Source organism: Miniopterus schreibersii (assembly GCF_964146895.1).
Source record: "Miniopterus schreibersii genome assembly, chromosome: 7".
NCBI classification, from domain to species: domain Eukaryota; kingdom Metazoa; phylum Chordata; class Mammalia; order Chiroptera; family Miniopteridae; genus Miniopterus; species Miniopterus schreibersii.
In genome coordinates, this window is record NC_138108.1 from 78,460,842 (window position 1) to 78,481,127 (window position 20,286).

The window sequence follows — 20,286 nt, forward strand, 5'->3', positions numbered from 1 at the left end:
CCTCTCAGGGCTCTGCCAGCACCTCCACCTCCCTCTGCCTCTACCTGTCATGACAGTGGGACCAGGAACCCCCAATATCCACACCCCAGCTTACCTGTGTCTTTCCTACATCTTCCCTGGACTGAACTTCCATGACCTGAGTTGATTCTTCTGTTTTGCTTATAACCTGTGTCCGTGGAAAATGACTCCTTCCCCACCCCCAACACACACTCACAAGGTCAAACTTCCCTTTGAAACTGGGAGGTGGTTTAAACATAGAACTACCCACCTCCTTACCGGACAGGCGGGGAAAGCGAGCAGTGGGAGGGGTATGCCGGTGGAACGCCAGGCCCCCGACTTCCTCGTGCTGTTCTCAGAGCCTGGACTCTGTATTTAGAAATTTAAGGTTCTAAGTCTAGTACTTAGAACATTTTCTCAGTGTGCGGTGCTCACCAGGCTGCTAGTCCTCCTGAGCCTGCTGTCTCGTCTATAAAGCTGGCACAACCCTCACTGGCTGAGGCACAAAATATGAGCACATTCTTTGCAATAGTTAAATGAGTCAGGGTTTTCCATCCAGCTGGCTTTTAAAGTGCCATTCCCTGTCCTACAGTCCTTCCTGGTCGGGTGACTTCAGTGCGTCCAAGTGAATTCACTCAGTCCTGGAAGTCAACTCTGGTCATTCTCACCTGCAGAAAAAGGAATGTGGTCACCAAGCCCCGTACCATAGTGCCCCGCTCTAACCCAGACGGTCTGGGTGCTCACACAGTGCCGCATATCCCTGCTAAGTCACCACCTGGCCAGGCAGCCGGGTGCCATCTCCATCCCCTGCAGATGGGGCTTGGAGAGTCCACAGTTGTTGTTGGAGCTTGGGTCTCTCTTCCATGGTGTCAGGGTACTCACTGGTGGTGGACACCAGAGGTCTTGACTCCCAAAGTTTTAGCTCTTTAGTGACCCACCTTCTCTAATTTTTACTCTTCTATAAGAGCATTTTCTGAGGCATGCCCACGGTCTCAGAATGGCTGGTTTGCAGGGTTTCCAGTCACAGAGAGCCAGGCCCTGGTCCATCCCTGTCTCCTGACCCCCTAGCCCCAAATGTTGAAGATGTGTCAGATCCTCTCCTCTTCTCTGTTCCGAGATAAAGAGCAGTTTTCCAGGAGAAGATCCCCTTATCTCAGGAGGAAAAAGTACCTTACTTCCAGGGGTGCTCTGAGGATTAGAGGTGTCAGGCGCTTGAAGAAGGTAGGAGTTTTTCTTGCACTTCTACCACTTGGGGTGAAGGAAGACTTAGATGCAGAGATTTATGTGGAAGAAACATAGGAAGAATAAATTAAAAAATAAGGTTTTTAACCTACAAGAAGACAGAAGGGAGAAGGCTGGGCTGAAAGGATAGAAGAGAGAGGAACACGTTGCTAGTACAACTTTTGTCATGTTTTGGTTTAAAACCTTTCAAAGGTTTACACATTCAAAAGCCAAAATAAAGTCAATAAGGATGTAAAGAAGACTAAACTTAAAACTGAAACAAATTAATTTACATTTCAAATTGATAGCGTTGTAATTAACTAATTATTAATAGTAAGAAAGAATCAAGGGAAGGCCACATATCATAGGCATGTCATTTGGGGGGCTTCGCCAGGAAGCTACAACCTTATCCTCCCCAGGGGACTGAACATAGGGAAGGCAGACACATGCCCAGGGAAGCGGGATGGCTAAGGGAGGCGCTTGCTGCCAGTCACACCCCGGGAGAGAGGTGGTGGGGAAGAGTGGGCGTGGCCACTGCAAGCACGTGGAAATGTGGAATATTTAATCCCCTAAACAAAGAGTTTGCTCTCTTGGTTGCTCTTGGCTGCCCCTGCAGCAGGTACACTCTCTTGGCTCCCCTGCATCCGCCTACATGGCCCACGCCATGTGGGCCCACACAGTAGACTAATGGGCTATAAGTAGCCTGATGCTGAACTGGACCCACCGACTGCCACGTGGAGCAGAAACTCTGGGCACTGGCTTTGCTTCTAGCTCCACTGAAACCCCAGCTGCACTTCTTCAATGACTGAAATGAGACTTTAGAAACACAGAGATGTAATTGCAGGCAAATAAAAATCACTCGTCCTCTTGTGTGAGTCTCAGAGAATTATTTTTATTGAGATATAGTAAGGACCCCACCCCCAGCATCCAGTAGGAAAGAGGATACCCCAATTTCCCATAAACATAGGGAAGGGGTAAAGAAAGAAACAGAAACAGAACTAACCCTAGGAGCTAATGGCCACAAACTCTGCCCACACACCTTTAATCTGGGACAGGGTGGGACAGTGTGTGTGTTGGGGGCTTCAGAGCACAATGCTCTGAACTTCTGAGAAGGTTTGTTTATTTTAGATTTATAGGTGTAATTATGGAGCCATTTTAGATGTGATATAAAACTGAGCAAATAAGTAAATATGTTGAGGCTGTTGGGAGCCAAGTTTCTCCCTATAAAAGAAGTAACATACAAATATGAAATAGGAGGTGAATTAGAATTGAAGATGTTGAGGTGGACTCAGGGCTTCTAAAACATGTACATGGCGGGACTTGCACATGTGTGCTCTGTGCACATCTCCACGCACTGCATGCTCACGTGAGCAATACACGGCGTTTCCCGCCTCTCTGGCGGAGCCGAGAAACAAAGCGCTCCCAGTAGCAATGAGCACAGCCAGTGTGCGGGTCTTGGTCTCCAACACCATTCCCGTTGAAATGCACCGGGCCAAACAGAGAAGTCGCTGGTTACAGGCCGGGCAGGGGGCTACAAGGTGAGCTTGGGACACCTTGTAACATGTTAGAAATACGGTGTGTTAAAAAAATGATGGAAGCATCTTATAAGGACACAGAGGGGGTTTCCACAAGTCAAATATAGGACACACTGAGAATCAAATAAAGTGAAGTAATGAGTTTTAAATCATTTAAAATGGAAATTTAGGAGTCAAAATGGGTGATAGACAGACAGATAAATTGTAGAGTGTGGACGAAAAGGGGCCACATGCTAAACCTAACAAGCTCAGGGGAGGCCTGCGTGGTGACCTTGCAAACTCAGAGACTTAAAGTAACCGCATAGGACGGTCTGAAATGAAAACTTTTTAACTAAAAGCAGTCATGTCCTAGGCTAGAATCTTCCCTGAAAAGTCAATCTTTACCTTAAGTCTGTCTATTGTCTTTTTGCATTTACAATAACATACAATTGGAATGTCAAAGTAATTTTTTCCCCAGACCCCTCAAAGCTCAGGCACCACTCTGAGGAGACCACAGATCCTCTCATTGTTATCGTTACTGAGTTAACAGTTGACTGTTAACTGTCCTGCACCCACCTAAGTAACAGAAGTGTATCTATCATTTTACTTTCTGTCCAATCCCAGAGGTTTCCCCGCTTTGCTTCCTCCCGTCTCCCTAATCTATCACCAATGAATTTCATGTAACCCGTTTACGTCTCCTCTTTTGATTGTAATGTATAAAATAAGGTGCAGAGCTGTCATTTTTCCAGAGCATTTTCTTAATCCACCGAGATCTCGCTTTCCAGCAATTGTTGACAGTTTGGCTCAAATAAACTCACAAAAATTCTCTACAGGTTTGAATGTTTCCTACCCTGATGAGAGGAATTACAGCAGACTGCTGAAGGCCATCTGTTAAATGTGGAGGTAGTGTTAGAATTGGAAAAAAATTATTTTACAAGCAGAATGGTAAAGACTGCATATGACAAATACCAGCAATGGATGCCACATGTAGGGACATTTTTTAAAAAAATTATCTTTATTGTTGAAAGTATTGCAGATGCCCCCATTTTTTCCTGATGAGAAGGATATTTGCATGGCCTTGAGATGCCCCCCTAAAATCTGCTTATTGGTATAAGGGGAGGCAGTAATTATCTGGTGGAGAAACGGGGAAACTCCTTGACTGAGTGGCCAAAGTTAACTTCACCTGTGAAGGACACATGGCCATAGAAAATGCAAAGCCCTGAGAGAAACACATCAACCACGCAGTTTTACAAGAATGTGTGACCTCAAGCTAACGGTGAAGAGACATCAGACAAATACAGAACGAGAATCACTGAATTTAACCAAAAAGGGAGATTGTATTCTTCAAAAATGACAATGTCACAGAAGTCAAAGAAAGGTTATGGAAATGTTCTAGACTAAAGGAGAACAAAGCAATATGACAACTAACTGAAGTGGCTGCCTCCGCTGGGTCCTAAACCAGAGGGAAAGGATGGTATGAGGGCCTTGCTGAGGCGGCTGTCCCAGGACGGTGGGTTAGGTGAGAGGACAGCCCCGATGCTAAGCGTGCCGAGGGGCGGCTGCAGGGTGGCTGCCCGAGCGCATATCCCCGTTATTAGGGGATGTGCACTGAGGCATTTAGGGGAAAGGGCTGGTGTATTTAGCTTATCTTCAATGAGGCAGGCAGTTGGGTAGATAGATAGGTAAGCAGACAGATCAAGCAGATAGCAAAGCAAATAAATAAAATGTTAGCAGTGGGTCAGTCTGGGTAAATGGTACATGGGTATTCTTCATACTGTTTTGTGTCACTTTTTTCTTTAAATTCTAAATTCCTTTAAAATAAAAGTAAAAGTGCTTTGATATGGTATGTAGAGGAAACAAATGAAGGCCTCGGCCCTGTGAAGGGGTCATGATGAAGGGGCTGGGGCTGAGAAGAAGGCCAGGGAGCGGGGAACTGGAGCCCAGCTCCCAGGTGGTCACATTGGCCCAGGTCCCGTCTCCCTCTCTTACATAAGCATCCCACAGAGCAATAAGTGTATGTTTTCTAGCTCGGGACTCTCTGAGTGACTCTATAAATGTCAGAAAGAATCCCGTGTTTAATAAATCCCATCGATTCCAGCACTTAAGTATCTTCTTTTGTTCTCACAAATTAAGAACTTGTGCTTTTAAAAACTTCAGGAATAGGACTGTCACGAGTTGGGGAAAGCGTGACACTGGATGAAGCTGGAGGTGAGCTATCCAACGGAACAAGTCCCGGAGGGAGCAGGAGCCCCAGCTGGAGCTCCAAGATGAAAGCCTTTCGTTTGTTTGTTTGTTTCTCAGTCAAGGCCATTCCCAGGTGCTTATCCTCACTTTCTGTGAAAATCTCATTAGGAAAGACAAACTCTAGACTGCATCGCTTTGAACGTTTTACACTCTATTTCAAACATCTCATTTTTTTTTTTCTTTTTTTTTTAGATTATAGAAGAGCAGGTTTATTTGAAAGTGTTTAAACTTATTTTGAATAGATTTAGAACCCCCAAAATATGTCCTTACACCCCTTTCTCTATATCTATCTTTTTCTCATATGCGTGTATACATACCTATATAACACATACATAATACATACATTCATGCACACACACATACGTGTGTGTGTAAAGATCCTTGATACTTTTATAGAGATGAGCACAGTGGTCCTACAAGGTCAGCATTTGCTCCTTATGGGAAGAGGGGCTTGTAAGCTGCCTTGGGCACAATCTCATATGAACTGGGCTGAGAAAGACTCCCCATCTGAGCAAACAAGAAATGGCCTAATGCCTCCCCGACATCTAGGGGCGCTGGGGAGGGTTAAACCTGCAGCTGCTTACTTCGCCCCCAGTCACTCCAAGGCAGCGTCAGGCCCTCCGCGAGGTATGACTCCAGCGGCGATGGGGAGAGCCTGCCGCGCCCCTAAACCTCCCTCCGTCCTCAGGGCCATCCCTGCGTCCTTCATTCAACAAGGAGCGAAACTTCTCCCACCTCACAATCGGAGTGGAGCAGAGTGTTGGTTCCAGCAGATTCGACACACACTGAGGCAAGCCTCTGGGCTTCTGTGAGGTGTGGGGAGGGGGCTTAGGTCTTCATTCTAAAAAATCCACTTTCTAAACTCCAATCAAACTCCTGAGATTAAGAATGATTTTCAACTTTATGAATAAATCCCGTTTTTATCAGAAGACTCACCTCCAAGTTGGAGTCCTAATGTAAGGCCAAGCAGCTTTCCATTAACACGGTGACGGCCTTGTAAGCTGTTTAAGCCCGCGGGGCTGCTTGCCTGTGGCTCGTCCACAGGAAAGGGCTCAGGTCTGCCTTGCACTCAGCGGATATCAAATACGTGCCTCTGACTATACGTCAGTCAGTGAGAGACAAGGACAGATATGACAGTGTCTGCTGATAGGACTCCTATTACAGTGACAGAGACACACATGTGACAGATGCACAACTTTTTATGTGCTACATACAATGAGATATAGAACAAATTAAATGAAAATGAAGGAGGAAACATTTATGTGTACCAAAGGGACTCGGAATTGGAGCGGGTTTGCTGAAGGCTCCAGGTGAGCAGGCCAGGTGAAGAATGCCAGGAAAAGAACACGCAGCACATGGAACAGTATGTGAAAAGCCGCAGGAACGGGGAGAACATGGGTGGCCGCAGCAGGGGAGACCCGCGAGGCTGGGACCTGGGCGTGCTGGAGAGGAGCTGGAGAGGAGGCCAGGAGAGGCGTGAGAGGCAGAGTGCAAACGCCCTCAGATCCCAGCAGAGCGATTGCGTCTCTATCAATCACGATTTTTATATTTTTGTATATTTTATGATGCTCTGACATCCTGGGGCCTCGCTGACCAGAGAGAGACTGCCCCCCCCAGCACTAGCCAGTGCCTAGAGAGAGTAAACTACTTGCCTGTGAGCATGCTGTTGATAGGCAAGCAACCAATCCTAAATTCATACCCCCATCTGCCTTCTCTTTCAGGCTCCTGAAGTCTGCACAGTTCTTCCCTTCCCTAAACCACTCCCCAGTGAGCTACGGGACAACTAGGGATCACCCTTAGCCCAGAGCCTGCTGGAATTGTTCACACTGTCCCATCCTAAACCTGCTCAGCTGCTCTCCTGCCTCATGTGCTCCTTCCTGTGAAGCCGCAACGAAGCCTCCTGCTCATGCTTTCCTGTCCTCTGCCTCCGGAGCCAGCCTGGGCTCCCCTGGGTGCCCCTGCACAGTGTGCCTCTCTTCTTAGGGACTGCGAGGAGCAAACTGCTATTCAGTGGCAATCATTTCCTGACCCGCTGGCCTCAGCATACTGGAGATAAAACAGATTCCAGGTACATGTTAAACAGTGTCCTGAGGCAAAGGCTATAGGACAGGCATTAAAGTAAGTGCAGCTTATGATCACTTTCCAATAACACTTTTGAGAATCCCCTGGACTGAGGGAGACTCGGCCCCACAACCAGGAGCAGATAGGTGCCATCAATGAGGGAACAATGAGGGCTGAAGGGCTGGCAGAGCCGCTGGAAGCTCCTGGATATAACCCCTGGCATGACTATGAATTTCCCATACCTGTAACTTATTTTCACAGTTTTTCTGTTTCCTTACTTTCCTGCCAAGTGACTTTTCTTGTTGTTAGAGGACAACTTTCTAAGGTTACTATCTTCTCTACTTGCTTTTTCCAACCTGGCATGACTGGGATGCCAGAGACTCAGCTCATTAGAAGAACATGTAAAAGAGGTAAATGGATGGTCTTAGTGAAGGTCCACAGAAACATCTTGTGAGCCAAAAATGTATGGAAACATTGGGGTCTTCTTTAAATCTTCAGAAACTCATGTTTGAGCTAAATTCTAGGTTCTCAGGGTTCTGAGCATTTCAGATAGAGAGGTGTCATCTGGATGAGTTGGAGCCTGGGAGATTTGGAAAGGAAGAAACATCACAGAGCAGACTTTTCTCTATTTCTGGCCACAGAACAGAATCAGTCTGCCAGCGTCGCAGTCCAGCTGGGCCATGGATGTCCCACTTCTGTGGACCTCCTGGGTTAATCTGCCCCATGTAGCACAAGACCTAGTGAGGAACCTACCAACAAAAGCCCAAGCACCAGGGTAAATATGAGCCAAGGACAGACGTGTAGCCTGCCTGCAGGCCCACAGACATTCCACGGTGGGCTTCGGAGAGGGAGGCAAGCGAAGGGGGGGGGGGTGTTAAAGAGGAGCTGACCTTCCAGGGCCGAGGCCATGGGCCGCTCACGGATTTCCCCCTTGCTGCCTGCACTTCAGTTTTCTTAGCTAAGTGAAGAACTGGAAGAAAAGTTCATTATGATGTTATGGTTAACTCAAGCTTCCTCAGCGACCTGAGGTCCCATTCGCAATGTGCACAGACTTCACTGTGAGCCCTGCCCTCAAGGGACCCCCAGGTAGAAGGGTCCTGGTGAGTGGGAGCGGACTGAACCCACTGGGAGGCCTGCTGTCCCCGAAGGCCCACATGGGATCCAGTTCCAGAAAAGAGGAGATCTACGTCAGAAAGAGACAAGAACAAGAGATGTCTGATGGGAAACAATGAGCTGTGAGGTGGATGCCTGGGAGGCCCGGGCGAGTTAGATCAGAGGTAAACAAAGCGGGGGACCATATGCTGACCTTCCAGTAACAGGAGTTGTTACATGTATTTTGCCCCACTGTTGGAAAGGCTTCGTCCCAGGCCTTTTGCGTACAGCGTATTGGATCCTGAAAGCGATCGCTATCGTCTTCCCCGCAGAAGGGAACTGGAGGGCAGAGGCGCGGTGGAACCGCACAGGCCGCACAGCCGGTGGAGGGAGGAGGGGTTCGAGTCATAGTTGCTCCGTAACTTTGTCCTGCTTTCCCTGGGCTTTCTGTGGTGCTTCTCTCTCACTGTGGGGATGAGTGGGGATATTTGAAGCTAGTCCGTTGGCCTGGCATGCAGGAAGCAAACAAAAATATCCCTGCTGTAGCCCGGGAGGAGTTACATATAGTTTTGCAGTTTATTTGGAGAAATCTGACTTCCCACCTAAAAAAAAGAAAAATGACCTCACAGTGAAAGACAGCACAGAATTAAATATGCAAGAGAGTTAGAAAGGGCAGGATGGTGCAGGAAAGGAGTCGGGGGGAGGCTGGCAGAAAGCAGGGAGACGTCAGGTGGGCCACAGAGGAAAGCGAGGTCTGCTGGGCAGCACTGAGAGGCAACCCGGGCGCCCTGTCGTGAGAGGGAGGAGACTGTCCTATGGGGGGAGTGCTTTTCTCCTCCCCATGCTGAGCCCACTGTGTCCTTCCTGCCCAGCCACCACTGCGACCCTCCTGCTCCCACCCCGCTCACAGGGGCATATGTAGGAAGCACAGTCTTGTTCACGCTCCAGAACTTGTCCAAGGCTGACGACTGCGTATTAAGAGGGGGCTGTGATCTGCTCTGTCATTCTTCACCTTCCTCTCTTCCATGTCCTCTGGGCACACACCAAATTCCTTCTTACTGTGGCTGCTAAAAGGTGGTAAGAGCCTAAGGTTTCAGGATGTTGATGTTCAGGATTGGGGCACAGGGTCAAAGGCAGAGGGAGGCCTTAACCCTAAACCCCGCTCTCCAGGCCCGCCCTCCCAGGCCTCTGCGGTGGCAGTGCCCTGTCTCACGCAGTCAGCATCCTGCCCTGGCCTCTGACACCCTCCTCTCGCGCCTCAGTCCCCCACCGGCCGCTGAGATCCACGGGCCAGACCAGCACTATGATTGTGAAGAGCAGCAGCGCTTGCTGATTGCTCTCCTAACAGCATTCACTCCTCACTTTTAATTTTCAAACAGAACACAGGTATACAGAGGGCTGTCCTCTGCCTTGAATCCACATGCTTTCAGGAGGGAAGTCCTGTCTCCAGCTCCAGGGCCTAAAAATGGATTGGTTTAAGCCCTGGAAACCAGTGGTTCTCAAACTGTGGTGCACAGACCCACCGTATTAGAGTGTTAGAGTCACCTGGGAGCCAGGCACTCTGGGGCCAAGCTCATAGCCCACATTTCAACGATTCCTTAGGTGATTCTGATACATTTCTAGAGTCTGAGACCCATTGGTCCAAGTGGTGACATGGCCCCTTTATTCTCACAAGTGATTGGATGAAGCCAGTGGTTCTCAACTGGGGACAATGTGTGTCCGGACTCTCTGGGGACATTCGGCAATGTCTGGACACATATTAGATTCTCACACCTAGAATTGTTAATTAACTATCCGAATAATTTCTGCTTTTATTCCCAGTTTGATTGTTATGCTTGATCATCTGGGCCAGTGCTTCTTAAACTGTGGTCATGGACCAGCAGCATCAGCACCACCTGGGTCCTCGCGAGGCATGCGAATCGCCCAGCCCTGCCCAGACCCGCTGAAGCAGAACTGGGGGTCAGCCGGGTGTGTTCCCAGGAGCTCTCTGGGGGTGTCTGCTCAGGGGCTGGCCACCGTGGATTTGGGCTGATCTCTTTCAAGTCCATAAATGCCACTGCTATCTGGCTCTCATGTGGTAATTCTGGATGCTTCTGGCTAGTACATGTTTTAAGGTGTTGGAGCTCAAGCCACATCAGCTGCTAAATATTTTCATTGTAAATTTCTTTAGGGTGTTTATTTTACTCACAGTTTTGGTGGTTTGGTTGTCTGTTTATAACTGTGAATGAAGAGCTGGGCGAGCTGGTGAAGGCACTGGCCTGGTCTTTTCAGGAGCAGGTAGGTCTGCTTTGACCCCTGTAGTTCTTTATCAGTGAACCACTGAGATCCACTTCAGCGTGTGGGCCAGGAGCAGGGAGGTGGGATGCGGTGGGCATGGCGTGTGGTCTCGAGTATATTTCTGCCTGAGCAGGACCCACTCTTTTGGTTTCCTGTCTTGTCCATTGTGGAGGCCACAACACCAGGGGACTGTCCTGCTTCTCCCAGAGCCCAAATCAGCCAGGCAGGCAGCTTAGCCTTCACAGGAAGTGTGGACTTTGGCCTAGAGGCCGAGGTGGCTACATCCCCTTACTCAGAGACTTATGGGGTTCTGTGAGGTCACACTGTGCTTTGCCTTTTTTTTGGTGCAGATATTTTAATTTATGTTTTTCTTATTTAAAAATTAAAAAGTTTTAAAATTACAGTTTACATACTATATTATAATACTTTCATTAAGTAATATTATATTACCTTCAGGTGTACAACTTAGTGATTAGACAAATATATATCTTACGAAGTAATCACCCTGATAATTCTGGTACCCATCTGACACCATGCATAGTTATTATAATATTATTGACTATATTCCTTATGCTGTACTTTACATCCCCATGATGATTTTTATAACTGGCAATTTGTATTCTTAATACCTTCATTTTTTTCACCCAGCCCCCCAACATCTCATCATCTGGCAACGGTCAATTGGTTCTCTGTATCTATTAGTTGTTTCTGTTTTGTTTGTTCATTTGTTTTTTTTTAGATTCCACATAAGAGTGAAATCATATGGTATTTGTCTTTCCCTGTCTAACAATTCCACTTAGCATAATACCCTCTAGGTCCATCCATGTAATTAGGGAGATGCAAATTAAAACCACAATGAGGTATCCTCTCACACCTGTCAGCAAATCAACAAACAAGTGTTGGCAAGGGTGTGGAGAAGGGGGAGCCCTCGTGCACTGCTGGGGGGAATGCAGCCCGGTGCAGCCACTGTGGAAAACAGTATGGAGGTTCCGCAAAAAACTACAAATAGAACTATCATGTGACCCAGAAATTCCACTGCTGGGTATTTATCTGAAGAAATCCAAAACAGTAATTTGAAAAGACATATATACCCTATGTTTATTGCAGCGTTATTTACAGTAGCCAAACTATGGAAGCACCCTCAGTGTTGCCAAGATCTGCAAGCAACCTAAGTATTGGGTAAAGAAGATGTGGTATAAATATAAAATGGAATAATCTCAGCCATTAAAGGAATGAAATCTTGATGTAGATCTGAATGCAGTGCTTACAGCCTTTCAATCCTTTGTTCGAAGGTGGAGTCTGACTCAGTAAGCAGGTGAGGCCCGAGTGTGGCATCTTCAGCGAGCTCCCGGGAGATGCAGATGCTGCTGGTCCTGGGCCCTGCTTTCGGGAGGAGGCTTTGACTCACTGCTCTGAATAAGGCCCTAGGGCCTTTGCCTGATCCTTGACTTTATTCATTCTAAACTTCTGGCTCCTGTATCTCTGCTCCTAACAGCCGAGGAGTATGCTTTGAGCTTGGGTTTCTTCTATTCTTTTCACCCTGATGGCTTTTGTTTTCCCTCTTTCAGTTTTTCCTCACATCCTATATGCAGAAGATCAAACTTTCTTGTTTTCTCAGTAATGTCTTTCAATTAGTATCAAAAGCATATAGAGTATAGCAGACAGAATAGGCTCAAGTGCTAGATATAATTAATTTGGATTTCTATGTAAAAGTTGCATTTCCAGGACCTCACCATATGGGGTTAACATGCACTGTTGGCTTGCAGCTAAGGCATGCTGCAGGGCATGCCCCGGTCTTCTCAGGAACCATTCTCTGATCTACCTTAACTAAGATCCCTTTTGACATCTTGTTTTAACCATCTTAGTTGACTCAAGCCTTTAGGACTTTGTGATATTGAGTCAATCCTCAGGGCCTCCCAGCATCCTCACCCTGGCCCCTTGAACAGCTTGCCACTCCCCACAATACTAATAGAGAAAAAGGTAACCAGTTATAGCTTGGTCATCCTAACAGTAATTGCAGAAGATCAGCCATACTTCACGGATTCTGCAGCCTGGGGTGTATCCCAGTTCTCGTGCTTGGCCTTCAGTAAAGATCTTGCCCATAGGGCAGCATCGCGGTTAGAGCTTGATGAAACTAGGGGAGAGCAAGCTGGTCTCTGCTTTGCATGGGAGCTGTACATAATATTTTCTTTCTTGAGGATACCTTGTTTTATAAATGCATACATGTGAATCTTAAAAAAAAATCAAAGTCTGAAGGATGCTGGTTTAAAGTTAGCAAGGCTCTAAGGCAGAGAATGAAGAAAGATTTTTTCCAAATGTTATAGGCTGAGGCTGTGGCCGGATAGCTCAGTTGGTTAGAGTGTTGTCCTGATACACCAAGGCTGTGGGTTCCATTCCTAGTCAAGGAACATACAAGAATCAACCAATGAATGTGTAAATAAGTGGAACAATAAATTGATGCTTCTCTCTTCCCCCTCCTCTCTCTCTCAAATCAATAAGTAATAAAACCCTCCACAACTTTATAAGCTGAAATCTCAGCCAGCAGCAAATCCCCTTGAGGAAAGACTTCATCTTCATCTCCAAGCCGTATCTAATTGCCTCTTTGTCATCTGCTGATTAAAACCAGCAGCGATTGCACTGTGTAGGTGTTCTATATAACAAGGTTCGATGCTGTCTTGGAAGAGCAGTGTGGTTTTTCCAAGGCTAATAAGGTTGAACTTGGCATCATCTATCACTAATCTGTGGCTTCATCCTTGGCTCCCGTTTCACGTTCTGCCACATTGAATTTATAGCCCTCCGGTTCCAGATGATGCTGAAAGTCAGTGAGCAGGCGGGGTGGGGAGAGGAGGCTGTGCTTAATGAATATGGTTCTAGCAATGTGGTGTGTATCTGACCTTTATCTTTCAAATAACCCATGTAAATCCAGACCAGTCAATGAACACAGATGGATGACTGCGTTAAGGGAGACAATGAAATTAGGTGAGCAAATTCCAACACAGGGAAAATTGATGTGGTGACCCGTCCATGCCACCTGCTTCTGCAGTTTCTCTTAAGTGCCTTCTGTGGGTGATGTTGAGTGACCAGGACTGGCTGCTAATGGGAATGGATGGCCAATTTTCTTCCAGGAAAGGATGATGTATACTTGATCTCAGGTTACTTTCAGAAGAGAGACACTATTATGACTATGACCGTCAAGAAATATGGGTGTCTTCTCTCTAAAATCAGGTGAAGAAAACAAAACCCACCAGTGTACTATGTCCCAGTGGCTCATAAAGAACAATTTAAGAGACGTATGCCTTTCCCCCCCGAAAACCCTGTTTCGTTCAGCCCACATTCCACTTTTGCCTGTGCTCGTCCGTGGCTCCTGGGCTTCTTGCCCCCAGCCCAAAGCTACGCCTCCCGCCTCCGCGGCCCCGGGCCTAGCTCCCCTGCAGCGGGCGCCCCTGGCTGCGCGAGCTCCGGCCGGGCTGCAAGGCAGCGGCCCTGCCCCAGCCGGGCTCTGCACGGCGGGCACACGGGCAGGACAGTGCCTTCGGGATGTGCCCTTCTCTGCACCCATTTCCCCGTGGCCTCTATTCTTAGTTGTTGAAACGTGTCTCACGTTGTTATTGTGCACAGTTGTAGACCTTCATTAATTAAGGTAGCACTCACAGCTTTGAAAGATCACTCCCTAAATCTCAGCGACAAGACCATAGAACTGTGTTTATCATTTTCATGAAGTTCCAGTGGAGGCGGCAAAAGAGAGCAAAAGAGGCTCCAGGTGACGTGGGGGCCAGAGCCACGGGAGCCCTGCCTTCAGCGCGTGGCTTCTAGGCACACGCGCCCTCACCCCACAGCCGCCAGCCTGGGGGGGGAGCTCGCTGTGGGGGAAGCTAATTTGCAGGCCGTGGGGCAGGCTTCACACAGGAGCGGGATTTAGCTGAGTTCGTGCTCAGGAAGAGTGCGGGCCCTGTCGTGGACGGCTGGCTGGTTGTTGACAGAAGCCCCTCACGGAGAGACCTGGAGGGCAGGCGGGCCCTGGGTCCCACCGAGCTCTGGGGCTGCCCCCAACGTGACACACGGTCGCTCCACGGCTGCATCTGCCTGGCACTGGCTTCCACACAGATACGAAATTACAATACCTAGTCCATCAGAACTTCTGGCACTCACCGATAGCTTATAAATATGTAGTGCATTAATAATAAAAAGACAAGATATTTTTAGTTATTGGTTATTATATTTTTGTTCTATGTCTTAATATTCTTCTTGGATGGTACATGACATACCCAAAGCATTTCAAATCTCTCTCTCTCTCTCTCTATCCATCTATCTATCTATCTACACACACACACATACACACATACATATATATGTACATATTTGGCATGCCTATATCACTTGAGTTCTGTAGAGCTTAAATGCAATTAGCTTGTCGCTGTTAATTCATCTTTTTTTTTTCATCTTGGTTAAGCTCCTGAGCAGCATAGCCATAAAAACTGGGAATGAGCTCCAGAATATTCAAAAAGATTCTCTGACATGAGATGGGAAGTACAAGTGCCCACTAATTTGAATGATTCCTAACAGGGCAGTCATTTTTCTCCAAACTGCTATCTCTCCATCATCATGTGCATATTTTTCCAGCAAAATTTAATCCATAAAATGTAGTCACCACTTCCTCACTTCTAGTCACTCATTAATACCCAGCAATTTATTTAATGTATCCATCACTTGACTATAATTGTTCTGATTTCTTCTACTCATGCGCCATAAATTTTTAGGTCTATGAAAATAAATCTCCAGTATTTTTTTGTCTAAATCACTGTCATGAATTGTCAAATATTTAATTGCTTGTTGATTATTTTCAAGTGGATATCCCGTGAGCACTTCAAATACTAACTATAAAATCGTCATTAACTTATCTAAGCATTAATTAATTTCAGGTATCCTTAGTATATTTTTCTGCTTTGCGTCATGAAATAGTTACCAGGACCAGACTTACTCGCCTGTCAGAGAAAACCAGCTGTCCAGTGGTGTATGGCTGTGATCTGGCAGAGACAAGAAGCCAATGGGGTCATCCCTCAGGGGCCCAGATTCACAATGACGGTGTTTCCTGGACCATCACCCAGGGAGGGGAACAAAAGCAGAGCAGAAGGCTTGTTGAGTTGGGTGGACAGAGAACAAAGTCTGGGGAAGCTCAGGTGGACGGTATTGGTGGGGCAGAGTACCAGCCAGAAGAGATGTCCTCAGAAAAGACTTCAAAGCTTTTCTTGGTGTTCTCGAGTGTCTGGCTGTAACGAATCTGCACGTGCACAGGTGGACATTCCACGAGGTCAGAAAAAGAACAGCTTCTGAGGAGTTTCAAAGTGACTCATTCCCAGAGTTCACATACTATTGGGAAATGTCCGAATTCTGTCTGACTAGACAAGATAAACCGCATTAGAGATGCTGAATAATCAATAGAAATCCAAAAAAATGTCACTTATTTTTAGTATGGCTAAGCAGTACTGCTAAAACAGTACAGAGTAAAAGCTACACTGGATGCACCTTAACAAAGGTTAAAGCAGGTCTCAGATGAATCAACCTAACCCAAAATAACTTAATTCCCCCATGAAACAAACATGAGCGCTCTTCAAAGTGATAGAACAACAACGTCCAGCACCCAATTTAAAATCATTAAACATGCCAAGATGCAGCAAATTGTGACTTTCAACTAGGCTACATTCATCCTTTAGAAATGGACCCATAAATGACAGGTGATGGAATTATCAGATGAAGAATTTAAAAGAGCTGTTATAAGTATTATAATGTTTATAGATTTTAAAGACTTTTTTAGAACAGCTTGAGGTTTATAGCAAAATTGAGGAAGGTACAGATTTTTCATAAGCCCCCTGCCCCAGCACATGCATAGTCTCCCCTATTGACAACACCCCCCACCAGGATGATGTATTTGTTAAAGCTGATGAACTTATATGGACACATTATAATCACCCAAAGCCCATAGTTTACATTACGACTAACTCATATTGTTGTACATCCTATGAGGTGAATAAATGTGTAATGCCATGTATCCATCATTATGGTATCATACAGCATATTTTCACTGCTTTAAAAATTCTGTGTGCTCCACTTATTCATACCTCCCTTCTTACCTCAATCACTTATCTTTTTATTGTCTCTACATTTTTGCTTTTTCCAGGATGTCCTACAGTTAACATTATATAGTACGTAGCCTTTCCAGGTTGGCTTCTTTCATTTAGTAATATGCGTTTAAAGTTCCTCCATGTCTTGAGAACATTTAATTTTAGCGCTGAAAAATATTCCACTGTCTGGATGCGCCCCATTTTATACATTCACCTACTGGAGGACATCTGGGCTTCCTCCAAGTTTTAGCAATTATGAATAAAGCTGCTATAAACATCTGTGTGCAGGTTTTTGTGTGGACATAAGTTTGCAGATCTTTTGGGTATACATCAAGAAGTAGGATTGCTGAATTGTGTAGTAAGAGTATGTTTTATTTTGTGAAAAACAGCCCACTGTCTTCCAAAGTGCCCTTAGCGTTTTGCTTTCCCCCCAGCAGCGCATGAGAGCGCCTGCTGCTCCTCCCCGCACCGGCATTTGGTAGCGTCATGTTTTGGATTTTGACCATTTTAATAAACCCGGCAGGGGTGTCTCAGTGTCTTAGCTCTCATTGTCGTCTGAATTTGCATTTCCCTGAGCACGTTCTTATGATTACTTATCAGCTATTTACCTTCTTTGATGAGGTATTTGTTAAAAATTTGACATATTTTTATTTATTTATTTTTTTCTTTGTATTAGGGTGACATGGATTAATAAAATTATCTAGGCTTCAGGTGTACAATTCTATAACACTCCATCTGTATATTGTATTGTGTGTTCGCCGCCCAAGTCCAGTCCCCTCCCATCACCTTTCATCCCCACTTTTCCCTCTTCTACCTCCCCCACCTCCCTTTCCCTCCGGGTATCACCAGACTGTTGTCTGTATCTATGAGCTTTTTTCTTCATCCCCTCACTGTGTCGTCCAGCCTCCCGACCACACTCCCATCTGACAGCTCTGCATATATGAGTCTGTTTCTATTTTGTTTGTTACTTTATTTTGTTCCTTAGATTCCACATATAATGCAATCACATGGTACTTGTCTTTCTCTGACTGGCTTGTTTCACTGAGAATAATAATCTCTGGGTCCTCCCCATGCTGTCGCAAAAGGTCAGATTTCCTTCTTTTTTATGGCCCAGTAATAGTCCATTGTGTAAATGTCTCACAGCTTTTTCACCCACTCTTCTGCTGATTATTTGAAGAGATCCATAGAATTAATAATCCTTCAGTCGGGCTACTTAGAAAAGGAGACAGAGGACAGAAATTGCCAATATCAGAAATAAAAAAAGAGGAAAGCTATTATAAACATTTAAATTAATTATGTATAGGTGAAGACTTACTGTTGCCATCTTGGTTACTATTTTCTAAGTATTCTGTATATCCCGTTTCCCTTCATCTTCTCTTGCTGCCTTCCTTTGTAAATTCATGTTTTTCTACAGTAGTATACTTTCTATCTTTTCTCATTTTCTCACCATATAGTTTATGTGTTTGATTTCACAATTTACGTATTTTATATTATATCCATTAACAAGTTGATTTAGCTATAGTTATTTTTAAGCTGCAGTGAACATAGGGCTGCATTTATCTTTTTGAATTAGTATTTTGGATTTCTCAGATAAACACCCAGAATTGCTGGGTAGTATGGTAGTTTTATTTTTAATTTTTTGCTGAACTTCCATACTATTTTCCATAGTGGCTAAACCAATTTTCAATGCCATGCACAGTGCAGGAGGGTTCCCTTTTCTCCATATTAATGACAGCCATTCTGACAGGTGTGAAATGATATCTTATCGTGATTTTAACTTCATTTCCTTGTTTAGCAAAGTTGAACTGTCTTTGGACATCCGCATGTCCTCTTTGGGGAAATGTCTGTTCAGGCCTTTTGCCCATTTTTAACTGGAGCGTTAGCTTTTTTGGTGTTAAGTTGTATGAGTTCCTTGTATATTTTGGATATTAACCACTTATTAGATGTTTTAAATGCCCAATCTTACAGATTCAAAATTCTGACATGTCCATTTCTGATGCTTGTTTTGTCTCTTCAGATTACATTTTCCTTCTGACGTGCTTGGGTCACTTTCTTGATAGCGGGCACGGTGTGCTGGGTTCCGCGGCGGGGGTGTGGGTAAGGGGAGTGTCCACTGTGGGGAGCGGGCTCAGTCTTCCCGGGAGCCTATGCTCTGGGCTGCAGGGTCCACAGGAGGCCATCAGCTTCTTCCCTCCTTGAGGGGGGACAGACGGCCAGAGCGGGCAGGGCTGGGTGCTCGCCCCCGTCGGGCCCGAGTGCAGGCCTGACGGAGCACAGCATCCTCCCGCTTTCCTTTCTCCCTCCCTCTTCTGGAAACACTAAGAGACTTTTCTCCAATATCTACTATGGGAACGTGGCGGAGCTTCTAGAAAGACATTTTACAACACTGTGGAGATCTCCCATGCCTGGGTTTCCTGAGGTCTTTCATGCCCAGTCTTGCCCACACTTGAGCCTCTAGCAAGTCCGCAATCCGGCTCAGCTTCCCCCAGGCCTGGTTCCCACGGTGCGCTTGCGGGTCTCTGCCCGACAGCTGCGACCCTCTGCGCTCGCCGGTGTGGCTCTGCAGTCGTGGAACAGCAGTTTTCCCCTGTCCTTGTCTCTTACAAGTCCAAGAAGAATTGTGGACTTTTTAGTTAGTTCAGTTTTTTACGTGCTTGGATGGTGTGCTGACTTCCAAACTTCTTACATCCAGAACTTGCTTCTTATAGGTTTTAAGAAAACATAAACATAATGAGCAGTGAAATGGAAGATAATTAGAAATAAAAAAGGAAAATGTTTTTCTAAAATTCAAAGTGCAAATGATAGGATAAAGAGTATATTAAATGCTGCAAATAAAAAAGTCAGTAAACATGAATATAAAGTAAATCACACCAAGGCAATCATAATCAAATTACCCAAAAATCATGTTAAAGAAAAAAAAACACCTTACGGACATCTACAGAAAGACATATTAGTTCAGAGGAACACAAATAAACATAATTGCAGGCTTCTCACAAACTGTGCTGGCCAGAAAACAATGAAAGAATATCTTAAAAGTATGGGGAAAATAAACCTGTCACTTAGAATTTCACTAAAGTAAAAATATTGTTCAAAAATGAAAGCAGATACAAAATGTTTTCCCCCCAAGTATTCAAAGTAAGACAATTCATCACCAAAAACTAGACTAAAAGAAATATGAAAGGAAACACTTCATATAAAAGGGAAGTTATACCAGATGGGAGCCTGATTCTGTACACAAGAGTGAAAACACTGGAAGTAGCATATTCATGGGAAAAAACCAACTAACTGCTTTTAAAAAAATATTTAGTTTTTAAAAAGATCACTGCCTATTTAAAGTAAAAATAATAGCACCATTTCACAACAACCAACACAACAAATGATGGGAGGGTAAAAATATACTTTTGTAAAATTCTGACATGTGGCTGGAAGTAGTGTAATGTCGTTTGAAGGTAAATTGTGATACGTTAAACATACATATTTAAATATAAACTTGGAAGGAAGAAAAAGAGAAAGAAACAATGAAATAAATGGACAAAAAAGTATAGTTAGTACACCAATAGTAGTTAAAATCAAATCATAAAAATACAAAATAATCCAAAGAATATAAGAAAACACAATATTACAAAGATCAGCTATAACAACTATAAATGGAGGGGGACCTGCCGTCCCCCTGGAACTGCCTTGCTTGCGTTGTCCCCCAAACCCTGCAGCATTACCCCAGAGCAAACAGCATTTGGACTGCGGCTAAAGCAACACTGTGT